At 43.6% G+C, this 19,334-nt stretch overlaps 1 protein-coding gene and 1 pseudogene across 5 annotated transcripts in view; one reads left to right on the top strand and one right to left on the bottom strand.

Annotated features, from left to right (window-relative positions):
• Positions 1-13,225: 13,225 nt before the first annotated feature.
• On the bottom strand, positions 13,226-14,325 carry LOC103010751 (40S ribosomal protein S3a-like; annotated as a pseudogene).
• A 1,256-nt stretch (positions 14,326-15,581) lies between these two features.
• The window catches only part of FBXO42 (F-box protein 42), a 91,561-nt gene continuing 87,808 nt past the window's right edge, over positions 15,582-19,334 (top strand). For 4 of the 5 annotated variants that reach the window (XM_007174996.2, XM_007174997.2, XM_007174995.2 and 1 more), the window contains exon 1: positions 15,582-15,844. The gene's annotated coding sequence lies outside the window, so the exon portion shown is untranslated. Of the gene's footprint in view, positions 15,845-16,832; positions 16,910-19,334 lie in introns of those variants that run through there. The other variant, XM_057549793.1, reaches the window with a different exon arrangement.

The raw sequence follows: 19,334 nt of genomic DNA, 5'->3' as shown, positions 1-19,334 counted from the left end.
CTGCTTCCCGCCGCAGCTGCGCACCAGGCTCCTCCGCGCTACTTTCACTTTTGGGGAAAGAAACAGCTCCTGGATCTTTTGGGTGAGTAACCTCATTAAAACGCGCTTGTGCCTAAATTGTCTAATAATAATTATTAGACAATAATTGTCTAATCAGGATTGTGGGTTAGAGTCCCACTCTAAGGGAGACAGTATGAAAAGTTCAATCCGTGGTCGGGGAACTAAGATCCCACGAGCCGCACAGCGCAGCCAAAAAAAACGTTATAGCCACCGAGGTACTCAAAAGATCCGGTTAGAATCCCAGGCCTTTGGATTTCTTTGTCTATGTCTGACTGTTTCTTTGTCTATGTCTGACTGTTTTTTCTTTGTCTATGTCTGACTGTTAGGAATTGGCTAATAGGGTTAACTATTGGATGACCACAGAAAAACTTTATTGAATCTGTTTTATGTCATTTTGCTGTGGTCATCCTGAGAAAAAAACCCTTCCAAAATGGGGAATGATAACAGCGTACCAGACGGCACTCCCTTTAAAAGTGTTCTTTGAGGTTGGTCAATGTTTACCTCTAAGCCTATGAAAAAGAAGAAAATGATTTTCTTTTGTAACACTGCCTGGCCCAAAAAGCTACTGGAGTCAGGGGAAAAATGGCCCCCAAATGGGTCTTTGAACTATAATGCTATTATACAATTAGACTCGTTTTGTAAGAGAGAGAAAAAATGGGACGAAATCCCGTATGTAGACTCATTTATGTCTTTATATAAGAGGAGAAATATGCATAAGGCATTTATTGATAAAATGATGGGTCAGAGGGAAGAACCTCACAAAAAGCCTGTTTTACCTGAGTCAAAGTCTAATGACGATCTAGTCCCTCCGTCTGCACCTTTTGCAGTAGCCCGACAGTCGGCACTTCCTTCGGTAGCCCCTCCCTCAGCACCTCTTGTGGTTCCCGCGAATCCTAAAGGGGATCTTCCTGCAGGCAGTGCCAAGGCTTTTACCAATCCTCCTAGGGCTGCTGATCTGGCTCTGTACTCGCCCTTAGCAGATGGTCACAAAGGAATGGTCTCCCCTGCCTGTACCCTCCAGGGTATTCAGTTTGGCCCAGGGAACACTCTACCGTAGGCGGGACAATTTCCATTAAGGCAGGTCCCAGCAGGCTTGGATGACCAAGGCCAATCCAGAGCACTTGGAATCATGCATCATCGTTTATCAGTCATAGATTTACTTAATTATAAAGCTAAAATGCCATCTTATCAAGATGATCCTAGGAATATGGAGAATCTCTTTACATATATTTTTGCTGTTTTTCATCCTAACTGGGCTGACATAGAGACCCTCATGAGTATCCTACTCAGTCCGGAGGAATGCAGCATGATATTAGAGAAGGTCTTCCAGGAAGCCAAAAGGCTTCTTGAATTAAAACCAAATAATCCAATCAGAACTCCAGCAAAGCAAGCCATCCCTGGAACTGAACCAGAATGGGATCCCAGTGACCCAGGGGATCAAGCAAGGCTGAATCATTATAAAGATTGTTTAATAACTGGACTGCAAAAAGGGGCAAACAGTTTCAAGAGGGTCCAGAATGTACAGCAAGGGCCTGAGGAGGGCCCATTCACCTTCCTTGAAAGGCTTTATGAGGCTTTCCGAAAATATACTGATATTGATCCAGAACACCCAGATAACATGGGACTGGTCAATTTAAACTGTATCAGTCAGAGTGCCCCAGATATAAGAAAAAAACTACAACGACTGGAAGGGGGATCATGGACACCAACGTCTCAGTTGGTCCAGATTGCTTTTGAAGTGTTCAAAGGCCGATACGAAACTTGGGGAAAGCAGGAGCAATGCAGGTAGGCAGGTTGCTCTGCTCAGCTGTAACCAGTCAAGACCCAGCAGGACGTCTGCAGGAGAGAACAAACGACCACGGGTAAGACCTCCAAAACCCAGCTGGAAAGGCCATCCATCTGTTGGGCCACAACAGTGTGCCTTTTGTAAACAGGAAGGGCACTGGAAAAGGGAGTGTCCCAAAAACAGACAGGGCCCCCTCTCCCCCAAGATAACATCCATTACTGGTGTATCTGGGGAAGTCTCTCAGAAACCTTTTCTACAACGGCTTAAATGTCATGTAGAGAAAACACATGTAAAGTACAGCTTTGTGTATGTGCCTGGATGTCATAGTCCCTCATCAGGGCAAGAGGTACTAACAAATTTAAATGACCAAGTGGGTTTCTCAGCAGAAAAAGTAGACACCAAAGTACTCCCAGGTCAAGACTGTGCCCTCCAAGCTGCGCCATTACAATTGGGAGACAAGCCTCAACCAGATGTCCCTGAAGAAATTCTTCAAAAGGTAAGAGCAGAAGTTTGGGCTGATGGGACACCAGGAAGAGCCAAGACGGCTGACCCAGTTGTAGTAAAACTCCATCCAGGTGCCCAGGCTCCAAAGTTAAAGCAATACCCTTTAAAGAGGCATGCAAAGGAAGGTATAAAGCCTCTGATAAACACTTTTCTTAAATGCCAATTAATCCGACCTTGTCAATCCCCATATAACACTCCCATCCTGCCAGTACAGAAACCTGGGACTATGGGCTTCCCTGGTGGCGCAGTGGTTGAGAATCTGCCTGCCAATGCAGGGGAAACGGGTTCGAGCCCTGGTCTGGGAAGATCCCACGTGCCGCGGAGCAACTAGGCCCGTGAGCCACAATTACTGAGCCTGCGCGTCTGGAGCCTGTGCTCCGCAACGAGAGGCCGCGATAATGAAAGGCCCGCGCACCGCGATGAAGAGTGGCCCCCGCTTGACGCAACTAGAGAAAGCCCTCGCAAAGAAACGAAGACCCAACACAGCCATAAATAAATAAATAAACCCAAAGTTAAAAAAAAAAAAAAAAAAAAAGCTAATGTTTAAAAAAAAAAAACAAAAAAAAAACCTGGGACTGGAGATTATCTTTTTTTTTTTTTTTTTTAAAGATTTATTGATTGATTGATTGCTATGTTGGGTCTTCGTTTCTGTGCTAGGGCTTTCTCTAGTTGCAGCAAGTGGGGGCCACTCTTCATCGCGGTGCGCGGGTCTCTCACTATCGTGGCCTCTTTTGTTGTGGAGCACAGGCTCCAGACGCGCAGGCTCAGTAGTTGTGGCTCACAGGCCTAGTTGCTCCGCGGCATGTGGGATCTTCCCAGACCAGGGCTCGAACCCGTGTCCCCTGCATTAGCAGGCAGATTCTCAACCACTGCGCCACCAGGGAAGACCCGAGATTATCGTTTTGTACAGGATTTGAGAGCTATCCACCAAATTGTAGAGGATGTACATTCAGTGATGCCAGATCCTTATACTTTGCTTACAACTTTATCTGGAGACTTTTGCTGGTTTACAGTTCTGAACTTAAAAGATGCCTTTTGGGGCTTCCCTGGTGGCGCAGTGGTTGCGAATCTGCCTGCCAATGCAGGGGACACGGATTCGAGCCCTGGTCTGGGAGGATCCCACATGCCGCGGAGCAACTAGGCCCGTGAGCCACAACTACTGAGCGTACGTGTCTGGAGCCTGTGCTCCGCAACAAGAGAGGCCGCGATAATGGGGGGCCCGCGCATCGGAATGAAGAGTGGCCCCAGTGGCCCCCGCTTGCCGCAACTGGAGAAAGCCCTCACGCGGAGATGGAGACCCAACACAGCCATAAATAAATAAATTAAAAAAAAAAAAAAAGATGCCTTTTATTGCATACCCCTAAGTCCTGAGTCCCAGGAACTGTTTGCCTTTGAGTGGAATGATCCAGAGACTAATATAAAACAGCAGTATTGCTGGACTGTACTTCCACAAGGATTTAAAAATGCCCCCACCATCTTTGTGGAGGCCTTAGCCAAGGACTTAAAGGATCTCCAATTAAATGAAGGAATCTTACTCCAGTATGTGGGTGATATACTAATCGCTAGTATAACTAAGGAAGCTTCAGACCAAAATACAATCCTCAGTTTAAACTTTTTGGCAGACCGGGGATATAAAATCTCCAAGGGAAAGGCACAAATTTCTCAACCAGCTGTAAAATATCTAGGAATTGAATTATCAAAAGGAGAAAGAAACTTGCTGCCAGATCGAAGGGAAGCATTAGCTGGGGTGGATGTACCCACCACCAGAAAGCAATTGAGAAGATTCTTAGGAATGGCTGGTTTTGTCGTATTTGGATTCCTAACTTCGGACTTATAGTCAAACCTCTATATGAGGCTCTCAAAAGAAATGCCAATGAGCCATTAAGCTGGACTGCGAAATGCCATGAGTCATTCCGTACCATCAAGGAGAAAATTTCAACAGCCCCAGCACTTGGTTTCCCAGACATTAGAAAGTCATTTGATCTTTTTGTGCATGAAAGACAGAGCATGAGTCTTGGAGTGCTAACTCAAAATTTAAATACTGCCAGAAGGCCAGTGGCTTACTTTTCCAAACAATTGGATGTTGTAACTCAAGGATGGCCAGTTTGCCTCCGGGCTATGGCTGCAACCTGTGACCTTTTACAAGAAGCTGAAAAATTTACCCTGGGTTGGCCTACCACTGTGCACACCCCACATCGTGTGCAACTTTTACTTGAACAAAAGGGCCGATATTGGCTTACTTTGGGGAGGCTGGGCAAATACCAGGCCATACTATTTGACAACCCAAAGGTAATATTAAAAGAAGTATCTGCTTTAAACCCAGCCACTCTGCTCCCCAGAAGAACCTGTTCACGATTGTACACGAAAACAGAAGAACCTGTTCATGATTGTATACGAAAAATTGAAGAAGAGTATTCTAGAAGACCTGACCTGACTGATCAGCCTTTAGAGAATTCAGATATGGAAATGTTTGCAGTTGGGAACAGCTTCATGGATTGTGGACTCCGAAAAGCTGGATATGCAATAGCAACTCATCAGGAGGTCCTAGAAGCAGAAGCCCTCCCTCCAGGTATGTCTGTCCAGAAGGCAGAGCTCGTAGCCCTCAGGAGAGCCCTGCATCTTGGAGCTAAGAAAAAGGTAACCATTTATACTGCTTCTAAGTATGCCTTCTCTGTCATGCATGCACATGGGGCCATGTGGAAAAAGAGAGGTCAACTAACATCAGGAAAGAAAAAAATTAAACATGCAGAGGAGTGGCCTTATTAAACTCTGTTTTAATGCTGGAAGAAGTAGCCATAGTACATTGCCTGCACCAAAAGACTGATAGCTGTATAGCTAAAGGAAATAATTTGGCTGAACATGCAGCAAAACAGGCGACCGGAGCCAAACACCCTAGCACTCATTCAAAGTGTGGACCTGTCCCTGTTTAAGCCTCAGTATTCAGAAATGGATCTAGAGAGAGATGATGAATGGGGATTTCACGCTGACTCTTGAGACGTAGATGGTGATCAGTACCAAACAAACAAGGAAGGCTGGATATATAATGAACAGGGATTAGTGCTATGCCCCTACATTTAATGGAAAGAATTATTACTCATCTACATCAAGGGAGGGATGCAACCTATCATTGGCTACAAAAGTTTATTGTTAGTCCATAAATGCAAAGGACCATCCAAAAGGTAATGCAAAATTGCCTGATTTGCACCAGAAACAATCCTAAAGCCGGGCCACCTCCAATATTCAAAGAGGTGCAAACCCGAGGGACAGAACCAAGAGATGCCTGGCAAATAGACTTTACTGTTATGCCAAGAGCCATGGGACATTATAGATATTTGCTGGTATTTGTGGACACCTTCACAGGATGGGTCAAAGCTTTCCTGTGCTGGAGAGAGAAAGCTTCCTAGGTAAAAAGGCCTTACTAAAAGAAATTAGCCCTCATTTTGGGTTGCCTCTTTCAATTCAAAGTGACAGTGGAGGAGCTTTCATAGCCAAGGTAACTCAAGGGCTATCTGCGGCCCTCGAACTACAATAGAAGTTACATGCTTCATGGAGCCCTCATGACTGAAATGATGAATCATACCTTGAAAGAGACAGTCACCGAAGTATGTCAAGAAACCAGCTCCGCTTGAGATGATGTCTTAACAGTTGTCCTGTTGAGGGTAAGAGTAGCCCCTAGAAGCAAGTGCCACTTGAGCCCTTATGAAATGTTAATGGGAGACCCTTCCTTAAGACTAAGTATTATTGCTGTCTTGAAAGTGATCTCATTGTAAAAGAATTAAATACTATAAAATGTGTACAGTCTCTTGGTGCTATCTTATTTTCTGTATATAAATATGCCTCTAGCCAATTAACATTTCCCGCAGACATTCCTGTGCACTGCATAAGCCCAGGGAATTGGGTCCTCCTCAAACTTGTAAAAATTACTGCCCTGAGGATCAACTGCAACCCAAGTGGATTGGAGCCTATGAAGTCCTTCTGGTTATACATTCTTCAGTAGAGCTAAAAGGAGTTAAACCTTGGATACACCCCTCCAGAGTAAAAATAGTACCCATTTCTAACCAGCACCCACCTTGTCCCCTTTACAATTCCCAAACAGGGCACGCTCTCCATGGACAGGAGGAAGTAGGAGGACCCAACCTTCCTAACACCAGGGGGGCCTGGAAACCCACTGCTGATTTCTCGGCCCCTAATTACACTTGTGAACCCTTAACTGAACTTAAGTTACTTTTCAAATAGAAACAGGACAGCTAAGTCTCTACCTGGTCAGGAAGAGAAGATGAGGACATCTCGAAAGTAGACAGCTCCGCCCAGAAGTCTGGACCAGGCCAATATAAATCCAAATTCAATCACTAAGAATGTTAAAAATAACATGTTTTCACTGGTTCCCAAAGAATAAGGTCTGTTTTTGGAGGACTGTTAAAATTAGGAATCATAGTTCTGTGTATCATGGGGTTAATCTTTTTACTCACCAAATTTTTTACTTATTGTCTATCTCATATATTTAAAAAGGCCTCCCCCACTCACATGTTGATTGCCAAAGACTTAAGCATTCAAAGTGGGACTCATGAATATTTACAATCCAGTGCAAAAACAATTTTATTCCTCTTATAAAAATCTATGCCCCTTCTCAGCAGGAAGCAGCTAGAGCGGTCATCGCCCTATTTCCCTTAAGATTGAGGAATGTACAAAGTAAAAGGGGGGGACTAAAACAGCACATAAAACATTGACCTGCTTACCCTGGTTTTGTCTCCTTAAATAGGTTGTTGACTAATCAAACCTTGAGTTATTTTACAGAGACAGCACTCCCATGTGCAAGACAAGAACCCATGTCTCCAGGATGACCCCAGAACCAAGAATCTTCAGTCTACAGAACTCAAACAATAGACATGTTGCCACTGGAGCCCTTTACCAAGCAAGAAGTTCTTCAATAAGAAAAATCCAGCTTCCAGCTGCCCGAATAGCTTGATTCCAATCAGCTTCTGACCGTCAACACTAGCCAATAAGCTTGTGCCAAGTTTGAAATTCCCCTAACTTCTTACATTTTGCCCTGAACACTGGACAGGGAGACAGATTTGAGCCCTGCCTCCTGTCGGTTAACTCACAATAAAATGCTTTCTTTTCTCAAAAGTTGGTGCCATAGTATTCGCTTCTATGTGTGTTAGACAGTGAGCCCTTGCTTGGTAACAAAAGGATGAAAAAATATCCGCTGGTGCATAAAACATTTTATTATTTCTATCTGGTAGAGTGAAAATGATTACAGTGTTTCCTGCTCATCGAGCAGTATTCCAAGCATCTATTAACACTAGTTTATATCCTCTAGCTTGAGGTGAAAACATTAGTTGTTTTATCAAGATTAGTTGATGAAATTGCACCTGAGCTGGATGACCAGAACTGCTGAAGTTCTCCTGAGTCTTTCATGACAGATACGTACATTAACATTACCTTCGAAACTTACTTTATGTGTCTTCCTAAACAGTGTTTTTTTTTTTTTTTCCTACAGTATAGAATTGGAGACCCTGGACTTTAAAGTTCAACTTTGGACACTTCCAAATTTAACATGCTGTGTGATCTTATGGAAGTTGCTTAGGATTTCTGTGCCTCAGTTTCAGTTTCCCCAAGTGTAAAAAAAGATAATAATAATAGCTCCTTCAGAGGTAGATTGTAAGGGGGCTTCCCTGGTGGCACAGTGGTTGAGAATCTGCCTGCCAATGCAGGGGACACGGGTTCGAGCCCTGGTCTGGGAAGATCCCACGTGCCGCAGAGCAGCTGGGCCCATGAGCCACAATTACTGAGCCTGCGCTTCTAGAGCCTGTGCTCCACAACAAGAGAGGCCGCGACAGTGAGAGGCCCACGCACCGCGATGAAGAGTGGCCCCTGCTTGCCACAACTAGAGAAAGCCCTCGCACAGAAACGAAGACCCAACACAGCCATAAATAAATAAATAAACAAATACTTTAAAAAAGGTAGATTGTAAGGATTAAATGAGTTACTATGCTAAAAAGCTTAGGAAAATGCTTAACCCATAGTAAGAGTTCTAAAGATGACCTATTATCATTATGGAGGTGTCTTGCCTGCCTTAAGAAGACATAATTCTCACTTCTCTAGTTATCCTTTTTTCCCCAAACACAAAAGCAGGAGGAAAAGCAAACACCTTGTGTTTTTATTCTCACTGACATGTTCCTGTAGGCCTCTCAGTATTAAAACCATATCATTCAGTAGTGTTGCATTTGGCTGCTATAATCAAGTTATCTGACTTAGAATGGGTTTTGTTTTGTTTTGTTTTTAATTTTTATTTATTATTTATTTATTATGTTTACTTTTGGCTGTGTTGGGTCCTCGCTTCTGCGTGAGGGCTCTCTCCAGTTGCGGCGAGCGGGAGCCACTCTTCATCGCGGTGCGCGGGCCCCTCACTATCGTGGCCTCTCCCGCTGCGGAGCAGAGGCTCCAGACGCTCAGGCTCAGCAGTTGTGGCCCACGGGCCCAGTTGCCCCGCGGCATGTGGGATCCTCCCAGACCAGGGCTCGAACCCGTGTCCCCCGCACCGGCAGGCAGACTCTCAACCACTGCGCCACCAGGGAAGCCCTAGAATGGGTTTTTTGAATGGGTTTCTTCTTGTGTTTTTAGCATGCCATTAATCTTTCTTTTTTTAAAATAAATTTATTTATTTATTTTTGGCTGCGTTAGGTCTTCATTGCTGCATGTAGGCTCTCTCTGGTTGCGACGAGCAGGGGCTACTCTTCATTGTGGTGCGCGGGCTTCTCATTGCAGTGGCTTCTCATGTTGCGGAGCATGGGTTCTAGGCATGTGGGCTTCAATAGTTGTGGTGCATGTGCTCTAGAGTGCAGGCTCAGTAGTTGTGGTGCACGGCCTTAGTTGCTCCGCGGCATCTGGGATCTTCCCGGACCAGGGCTCGAACCTGTGTCCCCTGCATTGGTAGGCAGATTCTTAAGCACTGCGCCACCAGGGAAGTCCACCATTAATCTTTCTAAAGTGACAATTTCCTGTTGAGAAATGTTGCCATTTGTATTCCTAATGATTATTATAAATTGCAGTCATGTATTAACTCTTACTAGTCTTTATTTAAAGTAACATGCTTACTAATTTTCTGGTTTCATGACTTCCTGTCTCTGGAATATCGGTCATCTCTGGGTCTGTCCTCAGTCCACTGTTTTTACTTAGATGCTCATGGTGTAAGCCACCCACTGTTGGTAACTCTCAAAGTTGATTTACAGCCCTGAATTGACCTGGTATTTCCGATTCATATAGCTAGGCTTCTTATTGGCACTTCACATGGCTATTCCACTAGCAGCTCAAATACTCTATTCTAAAATATCACTAATACCATTAACAGCCTGACCAACTTCAAAGATGAAAGATTTGTCTTGGGCTTCCCTGGTGGCGCAGTGGTTAAGAATCCGCCTGCCAATGCAGGGGACACAGGTTCGAGCCCTGGTCTGGGAAGATCCCACATGCCACAGACCAACTAAGCCCATGCGCCACAACTATTGAGCCTGTGCTCTAGAGCCCGTGAGCCACAACTACTGAGGCTGCATGCTACAACTACTGAAGCCCGCGTGCCTAGAGCCCGTGCTCTGCAACAAGAGAAGCCACTGCAATGAGAAGCCCGTTGCACTGCCCCCTCTCGCCACAACTAGAGAAAGCCCGCACGCAGCAACAAAGACCCAATGCAGCCAAAAATAAATAAATTAAATAAATTAATTTTAAAAAAAGATTATGTCTTGTTCACTCTCTGGAACTATATTTACTTTGAATACATACTCCTCTGAACTCATTCTTTTAAGTAAATTATCCTAACTGAGCCTTGGCAGCAGCAAGGTGGATGAGACCATCAATCAGTCACCACCTACGTCTAGTTTTTCCTAATTGCAAGTCATGAAGTCGTTTTAGGCTTTGTATTTGCAGTATGTTACCAGCAGAGGGAGACAGTTTCTTACAATTGTGTTACATTTGGCAATGAGCCTTACTTAACAAAGGAATTTGTTGGGCATTTTAAAAAATTGTTTCTAATATTCTCCAATTATCTTTTTTTAATTAATTTATTTATTTATTTTTGGCTGCGTTGGGTCTTCGTTGCTGCTTGCGGGCTTTCTCTAGCTATGGCAAGCGGGGTCTACTCTTCCTTGTGATGTGCGGGCTTCTCACCATAGTGGCTTCTCTTGGTGTGGAGCACGGGTTCTAGGCACGTGGGCTTCAGTAGCTGTGGCACGCGGGCTCAGTAGTTGTGGCTCACGGGCTCAGTAGTTGTGGCTCGTGGGCTCTAGAGCACAGGCTCAGTAGTCGTGGCACACGGGCTTAGGTGCTCCACGGCATGTGGGATCTTCCTGGACCAGGGCTTGAACCTGTGTCCCCTGCATTGGCAGGTGGATTCTTAACCACTTCACCACCAGGGAAGTCCCAAGTTGGGCATTCTTAAGACTGAATCTAGGGCTTCCCTGGTGGCGCAGTGGTTGCGAATCTGCCTGCCAACATAGGGGACACGGGTTCAAGCACTGGTCTGGGAAGATCCCACATGCCACGGAGCAACTAAGCCCGTGCGCCACAACTACTGAGCCTGCGCTCTAGAGCCGGGAGCCACAACTACTGAGCCCGTGTGCCACAACTTATGAAGCCCACGCACCTAGAGCCTGTGCTCCGCAACAAGAGAAGCCACCGCAGTGAGAAGCCCGCACGCCGCAACGAAGAGTAGCCCCTGCTTGCCGCAACTAGAGAAAAGCCTGCGCGCAGCAGCGAAGACCCAACACAGCCAAAAATAAATAAATAAAATAAATAAATTTATTAAAAAAAAAAAAAAAGACTGAATCTACTAAGAGACCAGAAAGATAGAGATCTTGGAGCTCGTTTGAGGTTGCTGCAAAGGAAATAGCTTTTCTTCCACCAAATGGATAATCAAGAGGCCAGCCCTAGTTAATCACATAGGCCTCCTGGGCAAGTCCCTTCCTCATCTGTAAAATGAGGGGATGGAACCAAGTAAGGTCTAAAATTGAAGTGGTGGAAGTTTCTTCCTCCAGCGGGAGAGCCCCAAAAGTTGAGGCAGTGGCATAAACAGGCACTGACAGAGACCCTAAAGCATGAGCTTCTCTTTCTTGAGAAATATGTTTGTTATACCATTCATGTTTGGGGCTTAGTGATTTGCACTCAGAACTGCAGGTACCTTTGATCTATCACGTGAAACACTCTGGTATGTGATAGGAATATAAGAGCAAAGCCCATAGTGAGAAAACTTTCCATCTGATTTCCAAGCTGGGGCTATGTAGACAGTTAAGAAATAAATGGCAACCTACCAATATTTAAAATGTACATGCCTGTTGAGCCAGCAATTGCATTTCTAGGAAATTTCCCTGTAGATACATTGGCTCATATGCAAATAAAATTATGAGGATATTAATTGCTGCTTTGTTTATAATCACAAAAGACTGGAAACAAATGTCCATCACTAGAGGATTCATTTTAAAAATACATGGTCCAGCCATGCAAAGGAATAGAATGAATTGTTAACTTAGATGGTTCTAAATAAACTGACATTAAATGATCTTGAAGAACTACAGTTAAGTTTTAAAAAAAAGCAAGATACAGAGCAGTGTGTATAGTTTGCTGCTATTTGTAGGCTTATTTATTTGTATGTGTATGAGTGTATTTGTATACGCATCTCTGGAAAGATATAAGGGACTTGTAACAGTGGTCACTTTGGTGGAGAGGCAAGGTTTACCAGGTAGCTGGGGGAGTGGTAGGATGGACTTAAAATTTATTATATATCCTTTTGTACCTTTTGAATTTTGTTTTATGTACATATATTATTTATTCTAAATAAGTAAGAACATAAGAAATGAATTTCAGTAATTGATTGTTGGGATGGACTCTGGATGATACTTATGAGAGAGATCATAGCCACTCCTCTCATCCTAGCCTCATATCTTGTCCCCTTACCTCCAGTCATGTCCCAATGTGTGTTCACACTGCAGAGAGATTGTTCTAAAACACCATTTCATCGCATATCCTCCTTGCCCCCAAATCTCCATGACCTAGGAGGTAATACCCAGTTTTCTTCCTGATATTCCAGGCCATATATAAACTGACCTCAATCTTATGTCCTCTTGTTTGTCAGAAGCAACATTGTGTAGAGTTCAATAGCAAAGGCTTTGAGGTGAGACCACCTGGGTTCAAACCCTACCCATGACCATGAGTTGAGTCACTTAATCCCTGGGTGCTTCAGGTTCATCATCTGTAAAATAAGCTCAACAATGGCACTTACTTAGCAGTATTTGGTACTTAATAAGAGTATACAATATACATCAACTGTGATTATTATTAAAGTCTTTGCTTTAATAATAATACTTTTGTGCTTATCACAATTGATAATTTTATATTGGCTTATTTACTTGTTTATTGTCTGTCTCTCCCAGTAAACTGTTGGGCTCTCCATGAGGGCAGGGACTTTGTTGTTTTATTTAAAAGTATATTGCTGTACATATCACATGGCTTGGCACATATTAGGTGCTTACTAAATATTTGACTGAATGCCCTCTTAGTTTTCAAATTCCCAGTTCATTCATTCTTTTATTCATTTAACAAATATTTAGCGAGTCCCTACAGGGTGCCAGTCTCTATAATTATGTGATAAAGCATTGAACAAAACGGACAAAAATCCCTGCTGTCTTTGAGCTAGGAGATTCAGGGTGGAGTGGTTTCTGTATTTGAACCTGTTCTAACATAATCTAGCAGTTCCAAACCTAACTGGACATCAGAATCCCTGGGGAGCTTTAGAAGAAGTCTGAGTCAGTGTCTAAAGTGAGCCCTGCAACCTGCATTTTTTTATACAAGTAAGATTTTTTTTTGTCACTGTTAAGAGTCTGAATTTTAAACAGATTCTTGGACTCATGACTCATATCAGTTGGCTCATTCAACTTTAGTACCTATCTCACCCTCAGTAGCTTTTCCAGAACTACTACCTTCATCATGAAACTCCATGAGTTTTCCCAATTCAAACTTGAACTTCTTCAGCATTTTTACTTTATTGTTTATTTATTTTTATTAAAAAATTTTTAATTGAAATATAGTTGATTTACAATGTTGTGTTAGTTTCAGGTGTACAGCAAAGTGATTCTGTTATACATATATATATATCTGCATTTTTACTTTTCTAACAAAGACATCATGGAGTGGATAATTAGACTGGTGAGCCTCATGTCTTTTCCAATGCTGTCTGGAATCAACTTATTGACCATTTCTATCTAGTCATTTGTCTGCATCATCTTCCGGATTTGTCAGACCCGTTGGTGCTGCGCGTAAGAGGTCTTCTGAATCTGATTGTTGCATTTTTTTAGTAAAGCCAAGAGAGAATAGACAAGCAAATAACCATTGGTAGTCTTGACATCAACATGAGTTTCAATCACGGTCTGCTGTTTTTTTGACCATGGAGCTCATTTCGTCACAGGTGTGATCCATGCCATGGAAATTAAGCAGTTTTTGCCCTGAACATCTTCAGTAATCAGCTTGAATTTTTTTAATGCCACTTCATCATTCTGCAGATCAGGAAGGCTCACTTCAAAAACAACAACCCCTGAGGCCATCAGATGGGATTTGGTTCCCAGAGGTTTTTTGGTTTTTTTTTAAGATTTTTTTGATGCAGACTATTTTTAAATTCTTTATTGAATTTGTTACAATATTGCTTCTGTTTTATGTTTTGTTTTTTTGGCCATGAGGCATGTGGGATCTTAGCTCCCCAACCAGGGATCAAACCCACACCCCCTGCATTGGAAGGCAAAGTCTTAACCACTGGACCGCCAGGGAAGTCCCCCCAGAGTTCTTATGACTGGTGTTTTTCCAATATTTCTTACATTGAACATAGCTGGTGCTTTCACATCATACCAATCTTTCTTAGAAAACAGATCAACCACTTTCTTCTTGGTTCCCTTTTTGCTGCCTTTCATAAGGTGCTTGTTCTTGCTGACATCCATGGTACTGCTCAGACAGCCAAAAGGTGGAACCTGCATTTTTAAAAGGAAGTGCTCAAAAGCTGGTCCAGTGTTTCTAACATTGAGTCTACAGGGTACTTGGGGGTCGGGGTGGGGGGGTTCACAAGTTCTATGACAATTTTTAAGCTTGGGATTTTTAATGATACAATTTTAATATTTATTTATATTTATAATTGCCAAGTTTCTCTTTTGCAGTGATATTTCCTAACTGAAAGACTTGAGTTTCTTAAATCAGTGTTTCTCATACTGGAATTCCATGAGTGTTTACCCAGGGGTCTTTGCATTATTCAAGTTTGTGAAACACAGATCTAGTGCTTTCTAGTGTGAGGTTGACCCAAGTTTGTTCAATAGCATCTTGCCTTCCCAACTTGAGAGCAGACCTGGGTTCTGACCCAGCCCTATGTCCTAAGAGATGTCCCAGAAGGTCCACTTTATCCCAGGGTGATGGGCTGGCAGCTCAAGGTTGCTTCATTTTTAGGTGCAAGGGATGAAGACTGAAGCCCTTGGGCTCCGCATCTCTAGCATTTCCTTAGACCACATGCTGTGCAGGTAATTCATGAAGGTTCTCACCTACACACCAGGTTGCTCCCTTGGAAGGGGGATTTTGCTGGAACCAGAGATAGTTACACTGGAAAGTACAAGAGCTTGGGAACCAGATGCGCCTGAGTTCAAATCCTACCTTCCCACCCCAACTCCCCAGAAATGTGGCTTTGGGAAGATAACCGATATATCCCGTGACTCAGTTTCCTCATCTGAAACATGGAGCTAGTAACAAGTCACACAATGGTTGGTACACAATTATGGGAGGCTTCGGTTGCATAACCAAGGCACTGAGTTTCTCTCCTTCAGTTGACATCAAGAGCGCTTGTGCTCATCGGGCCCTCGGGGTACAAATGAATTAATTCCTGGTCTAACATCTATCATAGACTCAAGCCGTTGGGAAAACTACTCAGTTGTCCCTAGCAGTGCAGAGGAGGGTGAGTGCAGTTCTAATGCCGTTTGTAGGCACCCGAAGAAAGCGGGCGCGGAAGCGCGACGTTTCCTCACTCCAGCTTGGCTCCCCCAGGCGGCGTTCCAACCTCGGAGAATCTCCCGGGGACCAGAGGGGTGGGGGTTGGGGGCGGCGGGCCACGGCTTGTACCTTCCCAACATGGCGCCCCCCCATAGGCCGCCTGCCGCGGGCCCGCCGCACTGACGTGTGCGCGCGCGCGCGTGTGTGTCCTGTGTGCCGGTCCCCGGCGCATGCGCGCTCCGTGCGGTCTTCTCCCGGCCAGAGCAGCAGGAGCGGCGGCGGCGGCGGTGACGGCGGCGGAGGTGCCTGCAGCGTTAGAGTGGAGGAAGATGGCGGCTCGGAGCGGCTCGGTGTCCCGCCAGCTGTGAGGAATCCCGAGTGCGGCAAGCGCGGCCTGGGGCGGAGCGCCTCTGCTCAGGTCCTATCCCCGGCTCCCTCACCTTCTTCGCCAGCGGAGCGTACCCGAGAGCGTGGCGCTGGCTGGGCCAGGTGAGGCCTCTTCCTCTCCCGGGGCCGCGGCGGGGAGCTGGCGGCTTATGCCCTTTATGCCACGGGTCCGGCGCAGGCCCTGCACCCCGCGCAGGGGTCGGTGCCGGCTGGCCTGGGGGCCTTGCTGTAGTCATTCTCGGCCTCCCCGGGTTAGGCAGGGAGGAGGAGAATCCCTTTCCAGGCAGCCCTTGGGATGAGGGCGAACCCGGCCTCTCCCCTCTAGCACGGACGTTTTCGTCCCCTCACCGGAGCCACGAAAGGGTATGTGACCAGGGTAAGGATGGCTCTGGGGTGTCAAATTATCTTCCACCCCACCCCCAAATCTTTAACGCCTTTTGAGAGGAGCCGGAGTTCGGTGCCCTCCAAAATTGGGGCTGCGGCGAGGGGCCAGCATCTCTGAAGCTGCAAAAGGAAGATTTTGGAATTGGCTTTAAAAATGAAACACAAGCAGCCTTTCCTACTCCTTAGTTTTTTGAGTGTTCCCCCAGAGAAGTAGGAACTGCGGATCTCCTTGGTTGAGACAGCAGCCCACGTTGTGACCGTGGAAGGCTTCTGGTGAGAATTGGTGCAAAGGGAACCGTGGAGGGTGGGAACCAATTTGTAAACGAAGAAAAAAACAGTCGTAAGATCTTGATAGTGTCTGGAAAGTAACTTCGGGGCTAATGAAGTCCTCTCGATCCTTTGAAACCTTTGGATTGTTAAGATTCGGAATACCCAATTGCTTTTGTCTTAATCTCCCGAATTTTATTAGGAAAATAAAAGCTTCATTTCTAAATTGCCAAAGTCTTTGGACTTTTCTGTGGTGGGATTCCTATTTGCTCAGCGTGAAGATTCAGACACATTACCAGTTCTCGCTTGCTGGCAGGGACATTGTACTACACTTACCCTTTTTGAGAACAACTTTTGTTGTTGTTCAAATGCTAATTTGGAGACTTTGATTTTGTTTCTTTCAAGTGGGGAAGCCGGTTTGAAGCCTTGTGGTCTCTTCCTTGAGGAATGAAGGCTTCAGTTGCAGTTGTGCTACGGGGAATTGTTGAGGAGATAGCATTGGCTTGGACACACCAAGTACCTTTTATAACTTAAATTTGTTTTGCTTGTGCTTAAGAATGATGACGTCATGGATTTAAAGGGACAAGGAAAATTTGAGAGGAAATAGCATCATTTAGAATTGAACATTTAAGATTCAGTCTGTAGCTTTTACAGTGAATAGTGGTGCTCTGTTTCAGATCCCTAATTTTGAGCGTATTCATGTGTATAATCTGACTGGTTTCCTTTCTGTTGTATGTTGTCATTTTATATCCTGTAACTGTTTGCTTTTGACAAGCCTAGTATGAATATATTACTTTATCTACATTGACCCATGGGTGTTCTGTCTACTTCAAAAAGCTTTTAATTGTTAAAATGACAACTGTTTAGTTTAATAGTAGCTAATTTTTTGACCATTTTTTTCTTTTCTTAAAGCCTTTTCCATGGAGATTTGTACATTTTCTTAGCGCCTTTGCTAAGGCCATAAACCTAAACCAACAACTTCTCCATTTTAGACAATTGGAGAGCCACTCTGCATTTCAATTTGCTAATAAAGAGTCATGAAATTAATGCAGTAAAACATCCTGGTGGTTTGACATTATACTTCTTGGCATAATGTGTTGCATTGTTGTGCTAAATCATCATCAGCTATTGATGCAACTTCATGACGTCCATGACATCATTCACTCTCCAGTATTTTGCCTTTTGCAGTTTCTTGCCTTCTTAGAGTCACAAAAAAAGAGGATCAGGAAAAATAGCTTAGGATGCTTCTTAAATGTCTCATTTCTAGAAGAGCCTTCTGTAACACTGCTTTATATAGTTAAAACCCTTCTGTAGGACTCAGAGCTGTGTAATTGCTACCCATTGTGAAAATGCTAGCAAAACCTCTTGGTTTTCAAGAATATTGAGGTCCCAAGGAGAAGTTATCTCAAAGATGAACAAATATGTGATTATCTTTGTGATTTCAGGGTTGTTTTAGTCAGTCTATATAAAACTAGAAGCCATTTGTTTAAATAATGCCCTTCCCACTTCACGAGATTGTTAATGTGAAGCAAAAGAGTAATGTTTGTGAAAGTGCTTTGTAAAATAGAAGGTGAATGTAAGATTGATTATTCAATAACCAGTTTTATGAAAATACCTATTGAGAGCCCTCTGTGTGCTGGACATTTTGGGAAGTGGGTACTGATGATTCTAAGATAAGACAGCTTTTGGTCTCAAGTTGCCTGCAGTCTGGTCGGGGAGCCAGACTGAGAAACTAGATAAATATATTGTAGTGTAAGAAATGCACTGAATCCAACCAAGGGAGTCAAGGAAGGCTTCTCAGAGCCAGGATGGCTTTCCCCAACCTTTCCTATTATTCTGCAGAAAAATATGCCTTTTGTGAGCAACCTGCTTTTTATAAAAACTTAAAAATTTTCTGTCACGAGTTCTTTTCCTCTTTTATTCATTCATTGTCATGACACTTCCCACACAGTATGCCCCAGTTATGGTTTCTGCATTCTCAAAAATCCACCAGAGTCTTGGGAGAACCTTTTTGAGAGTGAGTCATAGGCACAGGCAATAAACACAAACATTGCAGCTGCAATTTAAAATATCTCCGATTACTAAGTGGTGACAACTTTAGAGTGGTGATGCTTTTATTTTTGTTTTGTAAACTGCCACAAAAAGTACTGTATGATTTGAATTTGATCACATTCAGTTAATAAATGTTTAGTTGTCAGTCCCTTAGAATGACAGCTGTAAGTGATTAGTACTGTCTCCTGTCTCCCAATAACTGTAAGTGATTAGTACTGTCTCCTGTCTCCCAGTAATAAGTAAAACAAGAAGGTCCTTCTCCTTTTGAGGTGAAGCTGACAGTTTAAGCCAGAAGTATACTAAACTATTTTATAGAATCTATTTATGTAGATTGAGGCTGCTTAGCATCTCTGATATTAAACTTCTGTTCAATGCAAGTTCCTCACCTTAGTGTTGTGGTATTTTATAATTAATTTAGCATGTTGTCACCTACATTGCAGAAATTTTGCGGATTTTTGGATTGAGTAGAATCTGTAAGTGGTGCAGTATTGAACACATACCATCTGTATCTTAACTGAACATGAGTGCTTTAAGGTAGTGGTTGACAAGAAAGTGAAGGTGATGTGTTTGTTCATTCTTCTATATTGTTGTCACATGTAGAAAGATATGACCTACAGACAAGTCATTTTAAAATTGCCCAGTATGAAGCTCATAACACTACCGCTTATTTTTAAAATTGTTTCTTGTGACATTCTTCTAAATGTCTTGTAAAATTAGTGGTACTCCTATATAGCTTAATTTTGTGCTTACTTACTCAGGCATGTATTGGAAAGCAAATTTGCTTTGAATTCTGATTCTTCCTGTATTAAGTTTCTACTTTTTAATTTCTAAAGTTTTCTCCTAGGCTTTTTATTTAATTTTTTCTAGTGTTGCTGTTCTTTTTTGCTTC

This window comes from Balaenoptera acutorostrata, chromosome 1, assembly GCF_949987535.1.
Source record: "Balaenoptera acutorostrata chromosome 1, mBalAcu1.1, whole genome shotgun sequence".
NCBI lineage: Eukaryota > Metazoa > Chordata > Mammalia > Artiodactyla > Balaenopteridae > Balaenoptera > Balaenoptera acutorostrata.
This window is presented reverse-complemented; position numbering and strand designations above follow the sequence as displayed.